The sequence below is a fragment of the Eleutherodactylus coqui genome, chromosome 1, assembly GCF_035609145.1.
Source record: "Eleutherodactylus coqui strain aEleCoq1 chromosome 1, aEleCoq1.hap1, whole genome shotgun sequence".
Taxonomy (NCBI): domain Eukaryota; kingdom Metazoa; phylum Chordata; class Amphibia; order Anura; family Eleutherodactylidae; genus Eleutherodactylus; species Eleutherodactylus coqui.
In genome coordinates this window covers 147,287,634-147,306,297 of record NC_089837.1, presented here as the reverse complement: position 1 = coordinate 147,306,297, position 18,664 = coordinate 147,287,634, and the positions used below count along the sequence as shown (strand labels likewise).

The 18,664-nt window shown below is 45.6% G+C and overlaps 1 long non-coding RNA gene across 1 annotated transcript in view; it reads left to right on the top strand.

The window, feature by feature from the left end:
• Positions 1–1,180: 1,180 nt before the first annotated feature.
• LOC136610898 (uncharacterized) overlaps positions 1,181–18,664 on the top strand; it is a 75,479-nt gene continuing 57,995 nt past the window's right edge. The window contains exon 1 of the long non-coding RNA XR_010790193.1: positions 1,181–1,755. This is a non-coding gene — a long non-coding RNA (uncharacterized lncRNA). The remainder of the gene's footprint in view (positions 1,756–18,664) is intronic.

The following is an 18,664-nucleotide window of genomic DNA, read 5'->3' as shown; positions in this document are numbered from 1 at the left end:
GGTAGGAACTATGTAACATTCTACTACAATCGCTATCTAACAGGTGCGTCTCCTGAATACATACAATTTCGGCGTTCTGTGTAAACGCTTCTTTCCAAACGCTTCTTCTCTTGAAGGGTGAGTTCAAACCATTGACGTTTAACGATAGTAGCTTCACCGCCATGATGGTGGAAGTTGGAGAAAGTGCTGCAGGAGTGGGAGATCCAGAAATATGAAGATGCCTGTAAAAACAAAACACAGAACCAAAACGGAGTCCTCCATGTATGGTGGTCTGCAAAGTGGCCACGGACGGTAGCTAAAGACAGTTACGTGGAGAACCCAGAACAGGAACAAAACGAACTGGATACAGCAAGATTGAACTTGCATATTTCGTGGGGGAGAAAGTCCAGCTTCAATAGGCAGGCACTACAGTGAATGGTAGTATAAATTTACCGGCGGCTTCTTGAAAGTGATTCATTTCACGATGTGGAAATCTTGTTTGCTAGCTTGTTGACGCGCTTTTGGATCCCGTTTAGGAAGTGGGTTTGGTGATGTTTGGAGGGGTATGCCCCATGATGCCAAAGCATCTATGGCAGCTTTGGGATTGAGAAAAATGTGGTATTTGCCATCTTTGTTTGTAATAATTTTGGTAGGAAAACCCCACTTATATGGTATTTTTTCCTTCCTCATGGCAGCGGTGATTTCTGCGTATTTTCTTCTTTCATCTAGTGTAGCTTGAGATAGATCAATGAATAGACGTAAATCAGAATATGGATGCGGAAAAGGTTGGGTTTTTCTTGCCGCGTTCATAAGCTCCTCTTTTGTCTTAAAATAGTGTATACGGACTATCGCATCTCTGGGGACATTCTCGTCCAGAAATTTCGGACGCGGCAATCTGTGAGCCCTATCAATTTTTAGATCGTGTTCTGACATGTTAGGGAGAAGGGCTTGCATAAACTGCGTAATATACTTTGTTAGTTCTGCATTAGATATTTTTTCTGATATGCCTCTTATCTTCACATTGTTGCGCCTATTACGATCCTCCAAATCTGTCAGTTTGAGCTGAAGTTTGTTTACTTTGTCTTCTAACTCCTTATGCGCATCGATTAAGGAATTGTGTGAGGCGACAATCTCTTCCATCTTCTTGTCACTTTTGTCTATTTTGTTGTTAATTTCCTGGACTGAGGAATTAACTTTTGATGTTAACATAAGCATGTCTGTTTGTATGGTGTCCCTGAGGGCCATTATTGCCTCTTTAATGTAAATCTCAGTGACTGGCCTGTTGGATGCAGCAAGGCTAATTAACCCTCCTTCTGCTATACATTCACTGGCAGGAGTTGTGTCATCAGCACCCTCTGTTACAGCAGACATTCTCTGCTTTTGCTTGGCAGGGCTGCTAGTTGGGGATCTGGTGCTGGGGAGCTGCATGGCCGGCGCCATTTTAGGTGGGGGGACCTTAACACTGCTCATTCCCCTCTGGACTGACCTTGCAGCATCTGAAGGGTTAATGCTGTGCTGGGAGCTGTCGCTAGCTTCCTCCGGTGTCTGCAGCTGTCTCTCTGCCTCTCCGTCCTCCGCTGGGGCTCTGCTGCACTCTCTCAGCTCCAGCTCCGATATTGCAGGATCCGGTGTCCCCTCGGCGGCCATTACAGGAGCGGAGCCGCGCGCTGCAAAGAAGGACTCCAGTCTCACCGGAGTCTGCTTGGATTCTCTCCTTCTGGGCATCTCCGGTGCCTTGGGACCTTCCTACTGCTTTGGAAAGCAGTGAAGCCTCCGGTAAGCGCTTTTTAAATGCGATAAGTGCCTTGGCCGAACGGAGCCTAAGGATCTGCTGCCGTTCCGGTGCCTTGTCAAGCCACGCCCCCCCAATAAGCCACCAGTTTTGATGCATATTGCAGGCTAAGGCTCCATGTCCATGGGCGGATTTTAATTATAAAATCTGCACGAGTCTCCCACGTGGGAGATCCATAGCTCTAGCCGCCCATAAGGATGCATTAGCATCCGCAAAACAATTTTGGAGCATGTGAATGTGATTTCTTTCCCGGTGTACAGACTGCATGCGCTGGAAGTAATCGCAGCATGTTCCACTTTTCTGCGGATCCCACGGGACGGCTTCCATTGAAGTCAATGTAAGCCGTCCGATCCGCGGCACAGCTACAGCTGTCACTGTGGACGTGTCGCTGATCTGAGGGAAAGCAGAAGACGTAAAGGGAAAAAAATAGCATTGTGCATACGTCCGGCATGTCGCGCGCACGTCAGGACGCATCCGCCGTGCTGAAGAAAGAAGTTCCGGCTGGCACGGAGGAGACCCGCGCTGGATCTGGACAGGTAAGAAAATGTATTTTCCTGTCCATGTCTGCGGGCACGGCTGAATTCTGCTGCGGGATTCAGCAGTGGAATCTGTGCGTGCCGTGGACATTGGGCCTACACTGGCTAATCCAGCATGAGCGGCAAGAAAGCAGTGAGGAGACTGGGCAAGAAAGGGTAAATGAAAAATGTTATATACAGTGTTTGGGACACAAGAATGTGGCTCATGAACAATTATAGCAGGAGAAGAGCAATAGGAATAAGTTATGTTATTTGCATAAGGTCTATTGGCCACCTTTATAATGAAAAATGAAAATGTCGCAGCAAATATAAGCATGTACTAATTCACATGTGGTTGCACATTAAACATGTCTGAAAATTAAGTGGGTGTCCATTGATATAATCATTTGCTGCCAGCTGCCTGCTATAGCAATCGTCAGCACTGAAGAGCAAGAGTACAATATGACAACAAGGCGGTAGCAAGGCGTGACTATACACAGGTATACTAGTACAAAAGTTGTTTGAAATTATGTCATTCAGTTTTCTACTGAGGTGATGAGCCAAATCGGCCTTTGTGTAGAAAATCCTTGCTTACAGAACACTCCATTTCGTTTTTACTAGATGATCATCATATAATTTTCATGATTTGCTATAAACACTTGTATATTAACACTGCATGATAATAAGGATAATAGCTCCAACGAAAAGCTGATACATATTGACAATTTGTTCAAATATTATCACTCCCATGCATGTTTTTTTTTTAATCTACCTCTGATGCTTAAGTTGACATCCCCAAACTGTGAGGCTCACACTACTGGTGTCATCTATACACTAAAGTTGGTGCCCAAGACAAGTGCACACCGCCGACATTGGTTCCTAAAATCCAAGAGCTTTCAGATGAATAATCATTTTTTTAAATTTCCACTATTCTCTAAACTTTTCACCAATCTCTAGCATCAGTACTTAAGGGCTCGTTCACATGAGCGCTGTGAGCATACAGTATAGGCACACACAGAAAGCACTTCTATAGGAACCAGTGGTTTCCTATAGAAACATTCACATTAAAGAATGTCAGATGTGCTAAATTCGCGCACCTAACAAAGATAGGACATGCGACTGCAGGTTGCATCTAAGCTCCGTGGTGCGTGCTAAGATAGGACCTGACCTATCTTTGGTGCATGCTTTCCACGGACTCCTATGGGAGCTGGAAAGCACACACCACGCACCTCGGATCGTGTGAATGGGCTACTTCAAGTAGCTGGAATTAACTCGTTCATGCTATCTTAATGCAGTATAGCCGCGATCTTTGCATGCGGCTGTACTGTGTGCCCACAGCGCTCGTGTGAACAAGCCCTAATACATACTCTCTAATTCCATTCACCCCATTCCCTCTTTGCATTACCAGTTCTCAATGCAGGGCTGGCCACGTTGCCAGCAATCTGTAGTAGAGTTTGCTGACTTTCATAGCTCCTCTCTATGCTCCATCCCTTATTTCTCTTACATGTTATATATATTGTGGCAATGTCTGCTTGGGGGTTCGGGGGGTCTGCGAGGACATGGCGGCACACTCAGTCAATGTAAAAGTCTGAATCACTTTATTTTCTTGAATACTCAGAAAATCCAACGTAAGACAGTACCCACTGGCAGCACATACACTTTGTGCAACAAGCAAAACAAACGCTTGCCCATCAGGGCGCTGACTAATCAGCAGTACTCTCACTACTAATGTGCAGCAGATAGATAGATGTGCTCACTCCAGGCTCTGACCCTGACTGCCTGAACTTGCAGCCTCTTATGTCCCAGTGATTACCTCAATGTGTCCAGCTGAGCTCACTGGGATCTAAAAGGAAGACCTGTACTGGAGTTTTTTCTCACCCAGGCTAAGCATTACACTCCCTCCAGTACTTTTCCTTGCACATGTCTACAATATGTATAACATATACAAAATAATCGTCTAACATATATATCCTCAGTATATGCAAGATGAGGCTTTATTCACATGAGTGTTTTATCGTGGCTATTGTCACAACTGGAGTCCAGGCAGGGAAGTCCCTAGTACTACCCGCAACCCCTGTCCCTACATATTTGCCCCCCTAGGCTAGGCCCTAGAGTGACAACTGGGCAACAGTCCCTAGACTCACTAGGGATGTGGGGCAGGAGTCAGACTCACAGACAAATTCAGGACAACAAACAAACACAAAATCGGGTCAGGCAATATGGGTCAGTAACAGGAGAGAACGTGGTACAAGGGGTCAAGCGAGTCAAAGCAGGGAATCAAATGCAGGTAATGCGGGTGTAGCTGGAGACCAAACATACACTGGCAAAGGTCAGGAGGAAACTGAGCAGTTTAAATGCTGTCAGAACTCCCGCCCCAGCAGCTGATTAGGGCGGGCAGCCTGACAGCAGCAGGACCCAATCATAGAATGCTGGGAGTAAACAGCCCCCAGCACCCAGTGCCTGCTAAAAACATGCCCGGGTGACATGGCAACCGGGACACGGTGCAGGCAACCTGGCTAACTAGGCGCATGCTCCCTGTGCATGGAAGCGCGCGTCGGGAGCTGATGTACCGGATCATGGCGGCCAGGGGAGGTCACCAAGACCGGGGCTCCTCTGCGCCCCACCCCCGCAGTCCGGGTAATAGGACCAGTAGTGCGGGCACGGAGACCCCCAGAGCCGCCGGACCTGACAGCTATTTTTCCATGATAAAACGCTGGCCGAAAATCGTGACCATCTAAAACATTGGATTCCAATGTTGTTGTTCAGATGGGCGATTTTTTGGTGCATTGAATCGACCATCTGAAACAGATTTCCAGCCAGACGATTTTACGCACACCTGTAAAAGATAAGTCTTTACCTGTCTTTTGCGTGAATATGTCGGCTAGTCCCATAGACTCCCATGGAAGCCTATGAGAGCTGCCGGAAAAAGAAGGTGGGGGGAGTTTACCAGTCCCTCCTCTGCTCCTTGCTGTCAGCTCCCATAGGCTGGGGAGGGAGGGGGAAGGACTAGCCCTGCTAAGATCCTGCCCCATTCCACCCTCTCCCATTGCTGGCAGTTGGTGAGGGACGGAGAGGGGGAGGGAGTTTAGCTCACTAGCTCTGCTAAGCTCCCTCCCCTTCCTTTTTCCAGCAGCCAGCAAGAGGTAGAGAGGAGGAGGGAAGGGAGTTTAGCAGAGCTGAATTCTCTCCCCTCTTCTTGGCCAACGGTATTCTAGGCTGCGACATATATATGGGCTGCAGCATCTGAAAGAGTGTGAAAATGGGAGGTGCAGCCACGACTTGTTCACGGCTGCCTCTTGTTCATGTGATTTTCGGCCACAATGCCGAAAATCACTGCGGCGTCCTGAAATGTACACCTACATGAACAACACACCTACATGAATCACATATACACCTACATGAACAACACACCTACATGAATCACATATACACCTACATGAACAACACACCTACATGAATCACATATACACCTACATGAACAACACACCTACATGAATCACATATACACCTACATGAACAACACACACCACCAAAATGAGTAGAAAACAGAATCAATCTTTATTATGTATATAATTCATATAACACAATGAAAAGGTAGTATATCCAACTCACTAATAGGCTTCCTTCGGGTGTACATAAAATGCCAAGATACTATTCCATATCATAAAAACGCTAGTAGTGAATTACATAACATAATTATGTAATACATACAAAGTACATATACTGAGTAGTATGGAAGCCGTGCCCCAACCCATGTTGGCCTCAGCTTCATCTGGAGGGCCCCCAATATGTTATACCAGTATCCTTCTTTTCTCATGTCACTGCATAATAACTGATTTTTTTCTGTGCACGTACTTTACAATATGTACTTAACTCATGGCTTTTTGATGATATGGAATACAAGCAGGATCTTGGCATTTTCTGTATACCTGGAAGGGAGCCCATTTGTGAGTTGGATCAACTACCTTTCAATTGTGCTTCATAAAATATACACATAATAAAGATTTATTCTATTTTCTACTACTTGGTGGTGTGTGCTGTTTATGTTGTTATGCAGTATATTACTGTGTGACAAATGCTGTCCCTTTACCACTGCATTAGAAAGAAGCACTTATTATGCTATCACTCTCAGCTCAAACACCATGTCCAAATGGTTCTACAAAGAAATGTTATCATCCTACTTACCTTGGCCCAGTCGCCCAGTATTGGTGCTAGGAGTTACACTATCCCACCAAAAGTAATTGGACACCTGGGAAAAAAATCAAAAGTAGTATTCATTTCCATATGTTAATACTTAGTGTGCACTCTTTTGGCCCTAATGACATTAGATACTGTCAGTGACATACTTTCTGCTAACATCTGATACACTTCAGCTGATATTTCCCCCCCATTCATCCTGCAAACATAAGGTGAGTTCTCTCAAAAAAACTGACCCTATTCAGATTTCCTAACCCAACTTTCCAGTTCATCCCAAAGATGTTCAGTAGGGTTATGGTTGGGACTTTGTGCAGTCTAGTCCACCCAGGAAACATCCATATTCTCAAACCAACGTAAAATAGCGTTAGATTTGTGACAAGGCGCGTTGTCTTGTCAGAAATATTGCTGCCCATAACAAGAGTATTGTTGCCTAGAATCTTGATGTACATACATTTCCATGTTCAAGATTCTTACCACCACAACCCCCAGACCAAGACCATGACATGTAAAACATCCCCAGACCATGACGTAACCTCTGCGTTACGTCCATGCAGGCCAAAGGAAAAATGACCTACATGGACTCAACCCAAACAAGGGCTGAAGGGGAAAGAGGGATAGGAGAATGTACATACACGCTGAACACCAACATCATAAGCCAAAACGTGCATACACGCTAAACACCATAACAAACTGAACAGTAAACGAGACTGAACAGACATCCAAGAATGACTGACAAACGCCAAAACACTTTCCCATAATCCCAACACGTATAAGTAGTTAGGATTAGAGATGAGCGAGCACCAATATGCTCGGGTGCTCGGTACTCGAGTCGAACTTTTCGTAATGCCCAAAAGCTCGTTTCGAGTAACGAACCTCATTGAAGTTAATGGGGCACTCGAGCATTTTTGTATGTGACAGATGCTCCGCATAGGTGATGACTTGTGAAACACCAGAAAACATCAGAAAGTCATGGAAACACCACAGAAACGGATAGGGAAGGGCAGGGACAGCATGCATGGCTGCATCTGAGGCTCTGAGGTCCCACTATTAAGCCCAAATGGGGGCAAGAACCTGGCGGTCACCGCCCTAACAATTTACTTAGTACAAACCCTCATTAGCAAGGCACACGCGCTGGCACATCTTAGCTAAGCACCACACTACCTGCAACCAAGGACAATCACTGCCTGTGGGTGACACCACTGCCTCTTTTCCTGGGTTACATGCTGGCATTGCTGTCCAACCCTCTGCACGACCCAGCGTCCACAGCGCACACAAAATTTTCCCCGCGCAGCATTCAGCTGGCCTCATGACACACGCTCGCTTCATAGCCCCACCACCCTCATATCTAGTTATAAGTGCGTACTGGATGAGAAGGAACCAGAGGCACACACTGCAGAGGGTTCGCAGGGCCAGGCACCGACCCTCTTTGAAAGTGTGGGTGATAGCCCACAATGCTGTTGAGAATTGATGATAAATTGACGTACGATCATCCTTCCAATCCCGTGCCACCTTGGTCACAAAATTGTCAGGAGCCGCAAACGTGGGCATAAAGTGCCAGCACTTCTACACATCTCCACAATGCAGCAATACTCTGTGTGGGAAGCACGTGAGCGGGCCCAGGGTCAGGATCGGTCCCAGCCTCCACCTTGTGTGACCCAAGGTGCCGCGAATTACATAGCAATGGGAAATCCATGTGTCCCCACACAATTCATTCTGTGTAGGTGTCAGATAACTCAACACCACAATGGGAAGTATTTGAGTTCCTTGGGCTCGCCTATGCTGTCAGTACACAAAGATGGTATTACACAGGAAGAAATCAGAGTGCCCAAAAATGGCGGAGATTCAGCCCGCCATGGACCTCGGCCTCAGCCCACATTTCTGCTCTAGTCAGTCAGTGTATTTGTGCCAGACAGGTAAAACAATGCAATGAGAAGTCTTTATGCATGAATAGGCGAGCCCCTGAAACTCAAGGAAAGTATTACACATGAAGAAATCAGAGTGCTGAAACATGGCAGAGTTTCACCCTGCCAAGGACCTCCGCCTCAGCCCACATTTCTGCCCAATTCATTCTTTGTATGTGTCAGATAGCTGAACAATGGGGAAGCCTTTGTGCACCCACAGTATAGGCGAGCCCCTGGAACCCAGGGACAAATTAAACAGGAAGAAAAGAGAGTGCCCAAACATGGCAGAGTTTCACCCCGCCCAGGACCTCGGCCCACACTTCTGCCCTAGTCATTCAGTGTATTTGTGCCAGATAGGTAAAACACCGCAATGGGAAAACCATCTGCACCATACCTAAGTCAGTCAGTGTATTTCTGCCAGACAGGTAAAACAACGCAATGGGAAGTTTTTGTGCACCCACAGCATAGGCGAGCCCATGAAACTCAAAGACAGTATTACACATAAAGAAATCAGAGTGCCCAAACAAGGCAGTTTCACCCCACCAAGGACCTCGGCCTTGGCTCACACCCTCAGTAATCGTGGGCATAAAGCAGACTCGAATGCTAGCACAGCTGTGAACGTCTCTTTAAATCAGTAACGGTTGTTTTCATCGCTCCAAAGACTGGATGAACCACAAAGAAGTTCCACAGGCCATACCTGGCGCAGTTGATTTTTCCCCCCAGAACCTTGGCCTCTGCCCACACCCTCAGTAATCGTAGGCCTCAAGCGGACTCGGATGCTAATGCGGCTGTGAACATCTCATTAATGCAGTAACGCTCCTTTTGCTTGGCCCAAACCGCTGTCTCAGATAACTGTGGTAACATGAGAGAAAATACATGTTGCCCACCGCTGATCTCCAGACCCCAAGCAGGAGGCGGAGGTGACATAATAAGGCCGAGAAACCATGACCGAGGTAGGACCCGCAATATTCTGTGAGGGAAGTACGTGAGCGGGCCCTGGGTCAGGCTCGTTCCCAGTCTCCACCTTGTGTGAACCCAAGGTGCCGTGAGTTAAATAGCTGAGGGAAATCCATGTGTCCCCACACACTTCATTCTGTGTATGTGTCAGGCAGCTAAACACCGCAATGGGAAACCTTTGTGCACCCACAGTATAGGCCGACCCCAGTAACATTTCTGTAACAAGAGTATAGGCAAACCCCGGTAACATTTCTGTTGCAAGAGTATAGGCGGACCCCAGTAACATTTATGTAGCAAGAGTATAGGCGGACCCCAGTAACATTTATCTAGCAAGAGTATAGGTGGACCCCAATAACATTTCTGTAGCAAGAGTATAGGCGAACCCAATCACATGTATGTAGCAAGAGTATAGGCGGACCCCTGTATCATTTCTGTAGCCAGAGTATAGGCGGACCCCAATAACATTTATGCAGCAAGAGTATAGGCGGACCCCTGTAACATGTCTGTAGCAAGAGTATAGGCGGACCTCAATAACATTTATGTAGCAAGAGTATAGGTGGACCCCTGTATCATTTCTGTAGCAAGAGTATAGGCGGACCCCAATAACATTTATGTAGCAAGAGTATAGACGGCCCCCTGTAACATTTATGTAGCAAGAGTATAGGCGAACCCCTGTAACATTTATGCAGCAAGAGTATAGGCGAACCCCTGTAACATTTCTGTAGCAAGAGTATAGGCGGACCCCAATAACATGTCTGTAGCAAGAGTATAGGCGGACCTCAATAACATTTATGTAGCAAGAGTATAGACGGACCCCTGTAACATTTATGTAGCAAGAGTATAGGCGAACCCCTGTAACATTTATGTAGTAAGAGTATAGGCGAACCCCTGTAACATTTCTGTAGCAAGAGTATAAGCGGACCCCAATAAGATTTCTGTAGCAAGATTATAGGCGGACCCCTGAAACATTGGTGTACCAAGAGTACAAGTGTACCCCTGAAAAATTGCTCAACCGCGAGGGCAGGTGAAACCCATAAAAAAATTTTATAGATACAGCTCGCTGTTGCTTAATTTGTAACAGAGCCTGGAGGCAGCCCTGTGAAAAATATTGGTTTCTGTTAAAGTATAAATACTTTTGAAACTGAAAAATTGTAAAAAAAACCTTTTAGACAGAGCCTTTTGGGCCGCAGAAAAATTGGCAGTTCAGCGTGATGACATGCTGTTTTGGGAGGAGGAGGAGGAGTAATAATATCCGAGAGTGATTGACAAAGCTAATTCCCCCTTTTTTGTGGTGATAGAGGATGCATTTTTCTCCTGTTGCAGCGAAAAAAATCATTAGGTTCTGCTGCTTTCCGCCGCTGGAGAAGAGAAGTCTGGGGAAATCCAGCCTTTGTTCATCTTTATGAGAGTACACATGTCGGCACTGGCAGTTGGCAGGTGGGTACCCTTATCCTTGATAATTCCCCCAGCTGCACTAAACATCCTCTCTGACAAGGCGCTAGTGGCAGGGCAGGCCAGCACTTCCAGGGCGTACAGCGCAAGTTCATGCCATGTGTCCAGCTTTGACACCCAATAGTTGTATGGAGCAGAGACATCACGGAGGATGGTGGTACGATCGGCTACGTACTCCCTCACCATCTTTTTACAGTGCTCCCTCCGACTCAGCCTTGACTGGGGAGTGGTGACACAGTCTTGCTGGGGAGCCATAAAACTGGCAAAAGCCTTGGAGAGTGTTCCCCTGCCTGCTCTGGGCATGCTGCCTGATCCCCACACCTCCCCTGCTACTTGGCCCTCGGAACTGCGTCTTCTGCCACTAGCGCTGTCAGATGGGAAACGTAGCATCACTTTTTCCACCAGGGCCCTGTGGTAGTGCATCACTCTCATACCCCTTTGCTCTTCGGGAATGAGAGTGGAAAGGTTCTCCTTATACCGTGGGTCGAGAAGGGTGTACACCCAGTAATCCGTGTTGGCCAGAATGCATCTAACGCGAGGGTCACCAGAAAGGCAGCCTAACATGAAGTCAGCCATGTGTGCCAGGGTCTCAGTATGCAACACATCGCTGTCCTCACTAGGAAGATGACTTTGAGGATCCTCCTCTTCAGTCCATACACGCTGAACAGATGAGAGGCAAGCAGCATGGGTACCCTCTGCAGTGTGCCAGCTATCTCTTCCCCCTCCTCCTCCTCCTCCTCCTCCCCCCTCCCCTTCTTCCTCCTACTCCAAAATGCGCTGAGATATAGACATGAGGGTGGTCTGGCTATCAAGCAACATACTGTCATCCCCCGTCTCCTGTTCCAACCGCAAAGCGTCGGCCTTTATGCTTAGCAGCGAACTTCTCAGCAGCCAAAGCAGCGGGATAGTAATGCCAATGATGGCCGCATCGCCGCTCACTATCTGGGTAGACTCCGCAAAGTTTCCGAGGACCTGGCAGATATCTGCCATCCATGCTCACTCCTCAGTAAAGAATTGTGGAGGCTGACTACCAGTCCGCCGCCCATGTTGTAGCTGGTATTCCACTATTGCTCTACATTGCTCATACAGCCTGGCCAACATGTGCAGCGTAGAATTCCAGCGTGTGGGCACGTCGCATGGCAGTCGGTGCTTTCGCAGCTGAAACCGATGTTGCAGGGTCCTCAGGGTGGCAGCGTCCGTGGTGGACTTGCGGAAATGTGCGCAGACGCGGCACACCTTGCTGAGCAGGTCAGACAAGTGGAGGTAGTTTGGATGCCCGCGTCCACGTCCTCGACCCTTACCCCTACTTCTCATCATGGCGGATTAAGAATAGAGCAGGGCCCAAATAAATTACCCCACTGTACAGCACTGACAACTGTGGCTAATTCACCGAACACAGAGACTTGTAGATAACGGAGGCTCTATGCTGTGACTTGAAAAAATTAACCCGCTGTCTTGCGCTGATACCTAGGGGTAATTTACCGGTCACAGAGACTTGTAGATAAGAGAGGCTGTATGGAGTGGGAGAAGACTCTACAGCCAGTGGATAGTGCTGGTAACTGCGGCTATCTCAACCCCACCAAGGAAAGGGTATTGTGAGACGCTCTGCACAGTGGCAGAACTGAAATACTTTGCAGTGGCCCAGGAAATATTACAGTACTATTTGGTGGTGAGACCTCTGTCTAATGCACTGCAGACATAGAATGATATAACTGAAATAGTTTGCAGTGGCCCAGGAAGTATTACAGTACTGTTTAGCAGTGAGACCTCTGTGTAATGCACTGCAGACATAGAACGATATAACTGAAATAGTTTGCAGCGGCCCAGGAAATATTAGAGTACTGTTTAGTGGTGAGACCTCTGTCTAATGCACTGCAGACATAGAACGGTATAACTGAAATAGTTTGCAGTGGCCCAAGAAATATTACAGTACTGTTTCACGGTGAGACCTCTTTCTAATGCACTTCAGACATAGAACAATATAACTGAAATAGTTTGCAGTAGCCCAGGAAATATTACAGTACTGTTTCGTGGTGAGACTTCTTTCTAATGCACTGCAGACTGAGAATGGTATAACTGAAAGAGTTTGCAGTGGCCCAGGAAATATTACAGTACTGTTTCGCGGTGAGACCTCTGTGTAATGCACTGCAGACATAGAACAGTATAACTGAAATACTTTGCAGTGGCCCAGGAAATATTAGAGTACTGTTTAGCGGTGAGACCTCTGTCTAATGCACTGCAGACATAGAATGGTAAAATGAACTACTTTGCAGTAGGCTAGGAAATTTTAGAGTGCAGTTTCACTGCAGGCTGAGACGGCTATTATTGAAAGGCTGGGAACAGGCCTAGATGCGTAATACAAAAGTTGGTGCACTACTGCTCCCAGCCAGCCACAACTGTAAAGCACACGGTCAGATGTAGCCCTAAGAAGGACTGTTCGGGTTCTTGCACAGAGGATCAGGAGTCCTGTAAAACTTTTTCTATATAGGCAGCTCTGTCCCTAAACTCTGCGTAATACACTGCAGACTGAGAACGCTATAGCTGAAATGGCCTGCACAGCCCGAAATGCTTAAAAAAAAAATGGTGTACTACTGCTTCCAGCCAGCCACAACAGTAATGCACACGATGTGGAGTAGCCCTAAGAAGGACCGTTGGGGTTTTTGAAGACAGGATCCTACGCTAACACTATCCCTGTATAAGCAGCAGCACTTTCCCTAACCTCTGTGGACCAGTTTAAGTACTCGGCAGTCACCTGATCGGCCCAGCCACTCACTACTGTGGGGGGGGGGCTGGCACGTCACAGCAGTAAGTGATAATGCCTTCCCCGCATGTCTATTGGCTAGAAAAACATGCAGGGAAGGAAATGCAATTGACTCAAGTACCGCGTGGTGTTCGTCTTGAGTAACGAGCAAGCTCGGACGAGTGTGCTCGCTCTTCTCTAGTTAGGATAGCTAACAAATATGAGATATTAGTAATTTGGCCAAGAGTACATAAGCTCACAAGCCCACAACAAGGGTCCTCGTGTCGCATGAGTCCCTACTCTAACAAGACAGCTTAAACCACAGAGATGGCACCACACTGAAACCTAAGGGCCAGGCTTGTATTAGATGCTAAATGATATAAAAGCTGAACAGGATACCGTTCACACCAAGAAGCAGAAAACTACTAACTGAACACATTGCTGTTCACACCAAGAAAACAGACAGAAACCCCACACAGAACTCATGCATACACATATTAAACAGAAGCTAGGATAAGTGTCTTTACAACAAGGAGAAAGAGCGTCATACACCGAACTGACGTGAAGGGAACCATGTCAGGCATCACCCACCTGGCAACATACATGACATCAAATGTCTGAAGGACTGTACCCATTAAAGGGGAACGGAGAAGGGGGTCTGCATAAAATGCAGACAGGGAATACAGGTGTCTAGACCTTCCTCAGGGATGGTGGGAAAAACACTTCAAACTAACATCATACATAACACCAAGCTCTGAGTGGCATTAGATAAAGGATGAATAAATTACCAGCATCCTCTAACAAGAGGGGCTGGTATATATATGCAGCAGACTGGTGGTGACTGGCTGGCTGGAGAGCTCCACACCGTCAGCCATCTGATGGCATGGCACTATCTTAGTGCTTGATGGATAACCAGTATTTGCAGAATGCCAGATTAGTAATTTTACTGTGATAGATTAGATTGTGGTGCGCACCGGAAATACGAGGGGTAGGTGGTAATGGCAATGGTGGTGGCTCCACTGCCCTCCTCACAAATGGTGGCGACCGACAGAATATAAAAATTTTAAGTCTCTAGTTTGGCATTTCTTTAGTGCTACCCATTGGTTGGTTGGGCAGCGTATGGGGGTAAAAATTATTAATTTGTTTGTGACACCAGCCTGTATACAGGCCTAAACCTGTTCTAGGCAAAAGTAAATAAAAAGGAAAAAATAAAATAAAAATGGGGAATAGTCCCTCCTCCCCCATACCCATACCTAAATTGTGCTGCCTGTTCTATTTTTTTCATTTTTTAACGCATCTCCTCACCCATCACCATGATGGGGTGCATTAAAAAGTGCTGTACCATGTGTTCAAAAACACTGCTCGAAATTGCGCTAAAAATGCCTCAATTTCGAGATGCGTTTTCTGAACGCATGTGTGAGAGTGGCCTTAGGGTGTATTCATGTTTTCAGTTGTACTTTTGAACCACAATTAAGAAAAACACATAAAAAACCTGCATGCAGTATTCAAAGACCACAAACATTTTTAAGAAACTGCATACACTATTAAAAACTGCTTGTGCTTTTGATGCATTTTTATTGTGTGTAAAGTGTGCAATTATATACAGTATACACAGGGAGATGTATAATTTATACCAGCCGTAGATAGATAGATAGATAGATAGACAGACAGACAGATATATATATATAGATAGATAGATAGATAGATAGATAGATATGATAGAGAGATAGAAAAATAGATATGAGAGATGGAGATAGATAGACAGATAGATACATACCCTGTGGCCCGGACTACTTCTCTCGGTGAGGAGAGCAGCAGGGCACGCACACGCGTTCGCCATACAGCAGGAGGCAGGAGAAGCAGGATGATCATCATTGATGACATCATTATCTAGCTCCGCTCTGCTTTGGTTTCCTCTCCGACTGAATGTGCATTTGTACATGGCGGAGGGTGGCCTCTGGGCTCTATCAGAACAGGGGCCCATTCGCTATTGCAACCCCGGCAATCCTTGATGGTACGCCAGTAGATAGATAGATAGAAGATAAATGGATATATAAAATAGATAATAAGAACATGTTGAGATCAAGGTATATCTATACCTATTATATAATTGCAAAACATAAAGCAACTGCATTGATTATAAAATGTGTTACAAGTCTATTTATACAGCACAATATTTTCCTCTGCGCTGTATGACAAAAAAGCATATAGCATGTCACATACTGACAATTACAGTAATGTATGTTTTCTTAATTGCACATTAACATGAAACATAATCACGTTTTACATGCTTTTTGCAAGCTAAACAAGAAAAAAAAAGGATTTCTTGGTAATTACAACAACTGGATTCCATGTTGTGTATTAAATGGTTGCTATGTAATTAAAAAGCAAATCACTTTAAATCTGACAGTCACTGGAGCATTTAAATCTTTTAAAACGATCCGTAATTCATGCCTGTATTCTGATAGGCAGTGAAGCAGAAAGATGCAGGAAATTAAAGCTCTAACTACAAAAAAATATTATATTGACTTTTTTCATATGCTCCCTCATATCTTGCTTCACTATTAATAAAACTTCCCAATAATTTATTTTAGGAGTCTTTAAATCTACAATATGAAATGAGTAATTACAGTGTATGGTAATTGGTGACTACTTTCTTGAATTTCTTGTATTATAGCACTTGTCATAAAAGACAATACATGTGTCACATCACCTCTGCCCCGGTTGTGTGATCAGCCCTACCAAGAAATTAAAATTACATTGCTTACTTGAGTGGATAATGCATAATGTAAATAATGTAAAATAACTGAGTGTATACATAATACTACAGTTTACTAATATATATTATGCAAAGATGTGATCCCCAAATCCTGATCTCTTTTTTTGTTGTCATCATTCTTTATGGAAGGATTCGTACACAAGAGGGAATTAATACAGAAAGTTTCATTATACAAATAATAAACTTTGTTTTTACATGTTTACCTATAGAGTGATGAGAAATGGTACTTCTGTGCACAGTGCTCTCTAAACCTGCGCATTATGTACTATACAATTACCACATACATCAGAGGTGTATGAATGTAGCAAAGTGGGAATTGAGCCTAAGGCCTCATGTCCACGGGGAAAATCGGGCCCGCTACGGATTCTACATGTAGAATCTGCAGCGGGTCCCTCCTGCCCCGCGGACGTGAGCGCTGAAAATAAGAATTTATAAGAATTTACCTATCCATAGCGGGCGGGGACGCTCTGCTCTTCCTCACGGACGGATCTTCTTTTTCGGCCGGCGGATGAATTCCTCACGCCGGCGGCACGTCGCCGGCACGTCGTCGACGTGCCGCGCGCATGCGCCGGGCACATCCGCCGAGCCGAAGCAAGGGAGATGCGGCCGTGAGGAAGAGAAGACCTTCCCGGCCCACTACGGGTGAGTAAATTCTTTTAAATTCCTATTTTAGGTCTCCCGCGGATCCCGACGGCTTCCATAGGCTTCAATAGAAGCCCGCGGGAGCCGTCCCCGCGGGAGACCCGCACGAAAATGGAGCATGGTCCAGATTTTTTCATGCTCCATTTTTTTAAAAATCTCTTTTATTGACCATCCGTGGGTATTTATCTACCCGCGGGTGGTCAATGCATCCCTATGGGGTGCGGATCCGCGTGCAGGTAATCCGCTGCGGATCCTAAATCATATTTTCCCCGTGGACATGAGCCCTTAGGCCAGGCTCACATGAGCAGGTAGGATTCCACATATGGGAGGCCCACAGCGTAATCCGTTTGCGAGCCCGGCCGGTGACCCTGCATACCTCCCTTAAATGTATTGCGGATGACGGTGGAGGTTCGCAGGCTGTCATGCGTAGTAGTTTTGTTTTTTTTGTTTGAATCTCCCACACCGCTGCTTAGCAATGATGCAATGTTAATGGGCTGCAGGATGGATGCTTCCATTTCAAAGTAGAGCATGATACGATTTTTCTCCACTCGCGAAACACGCAGTTCGTATCCGTTAGTGTGAAGGAAAAATCAAAAATGCATGCCTTTCAATGCCCATGTTTTACCACTGATTGTCCACACGGACAGCAACTGCAAAATCTGCACTACAAATACACACGTGTGAGCCCGGGCTTAACGTGTTACTGTTAATATATTTTTTTCTGTGCCACAGTTTGCTTACCCTTCCAATTGCTTTACAATGGCATTTGTCTGAATAGGTCATCAATAGTTGATTGGCGGAGTTCAGTATGTTTGCATTGGTGTTAAAGATGGAAGTGTAATAGAGGGTTTCATTCCCAATGAAGTCAATGGGAGTGATGCCTTCTATTACACGTTCAGCTCGAACGGCAATTGAGGAGTCAGAAGTGTAATAGAAGGCATAGCTACCATTGATTTAAATGGGAGTGAAGCCACCTATTACACTTCCATCTCTGACCACCAGGCCCTGCTGCACTGACCATGTACGGGATGATCAGCTGATCAGTGGGGATCCCGAATAGTAGACCCCCACCATTCAACTATTCCTCAGTATAGGTCATCAATTTGCCCAGAAAATCCCTTTAAGATTAATTTAAAGTACAGCTACTGGACATGTTTAATGCTATATCATGTCGAACAACTGCGTTAGGAAGATCTCTTCTAACTACTGTTTTTGATTTCAAGAACCAATTACTGAGCTTATACAAATTTCATAACATTGGCTTTTTCAGTCATTTCATATGGACATAGCTTAGTGCCAAAACATTTACAGCTTCCCGTTGCCTAGATTAGAAAGGACTAGCAAACTTACAGATACAAGCTCCTTCATGCCATGACTAGAAGCAGCTCTAAGATATCAAAACTTCCAGACAGTAAACTATCTTAAGCAAACACCTCCAAGAAAATGACAGCCCACACACCTGCAGGACACCTACATTACAGCAATCAACACATGTCAGGGAGGTTTAAGATGGGATAAAATAAATAGGCATATACAAGCAGAGCTATTTAACAAAATACCAAAAATGTGTTTCCGCCTTTCATTTTTTGTTTTTCCTTAAACAACAAGAACAAGATCTAAGCAAAGGCAAGTTCATAAATGTGCTTAGAGCTTCTTTATGCAATCCACAGACATGTGTGATAAAGATGATGTCCACATTTTTTCTTGTCA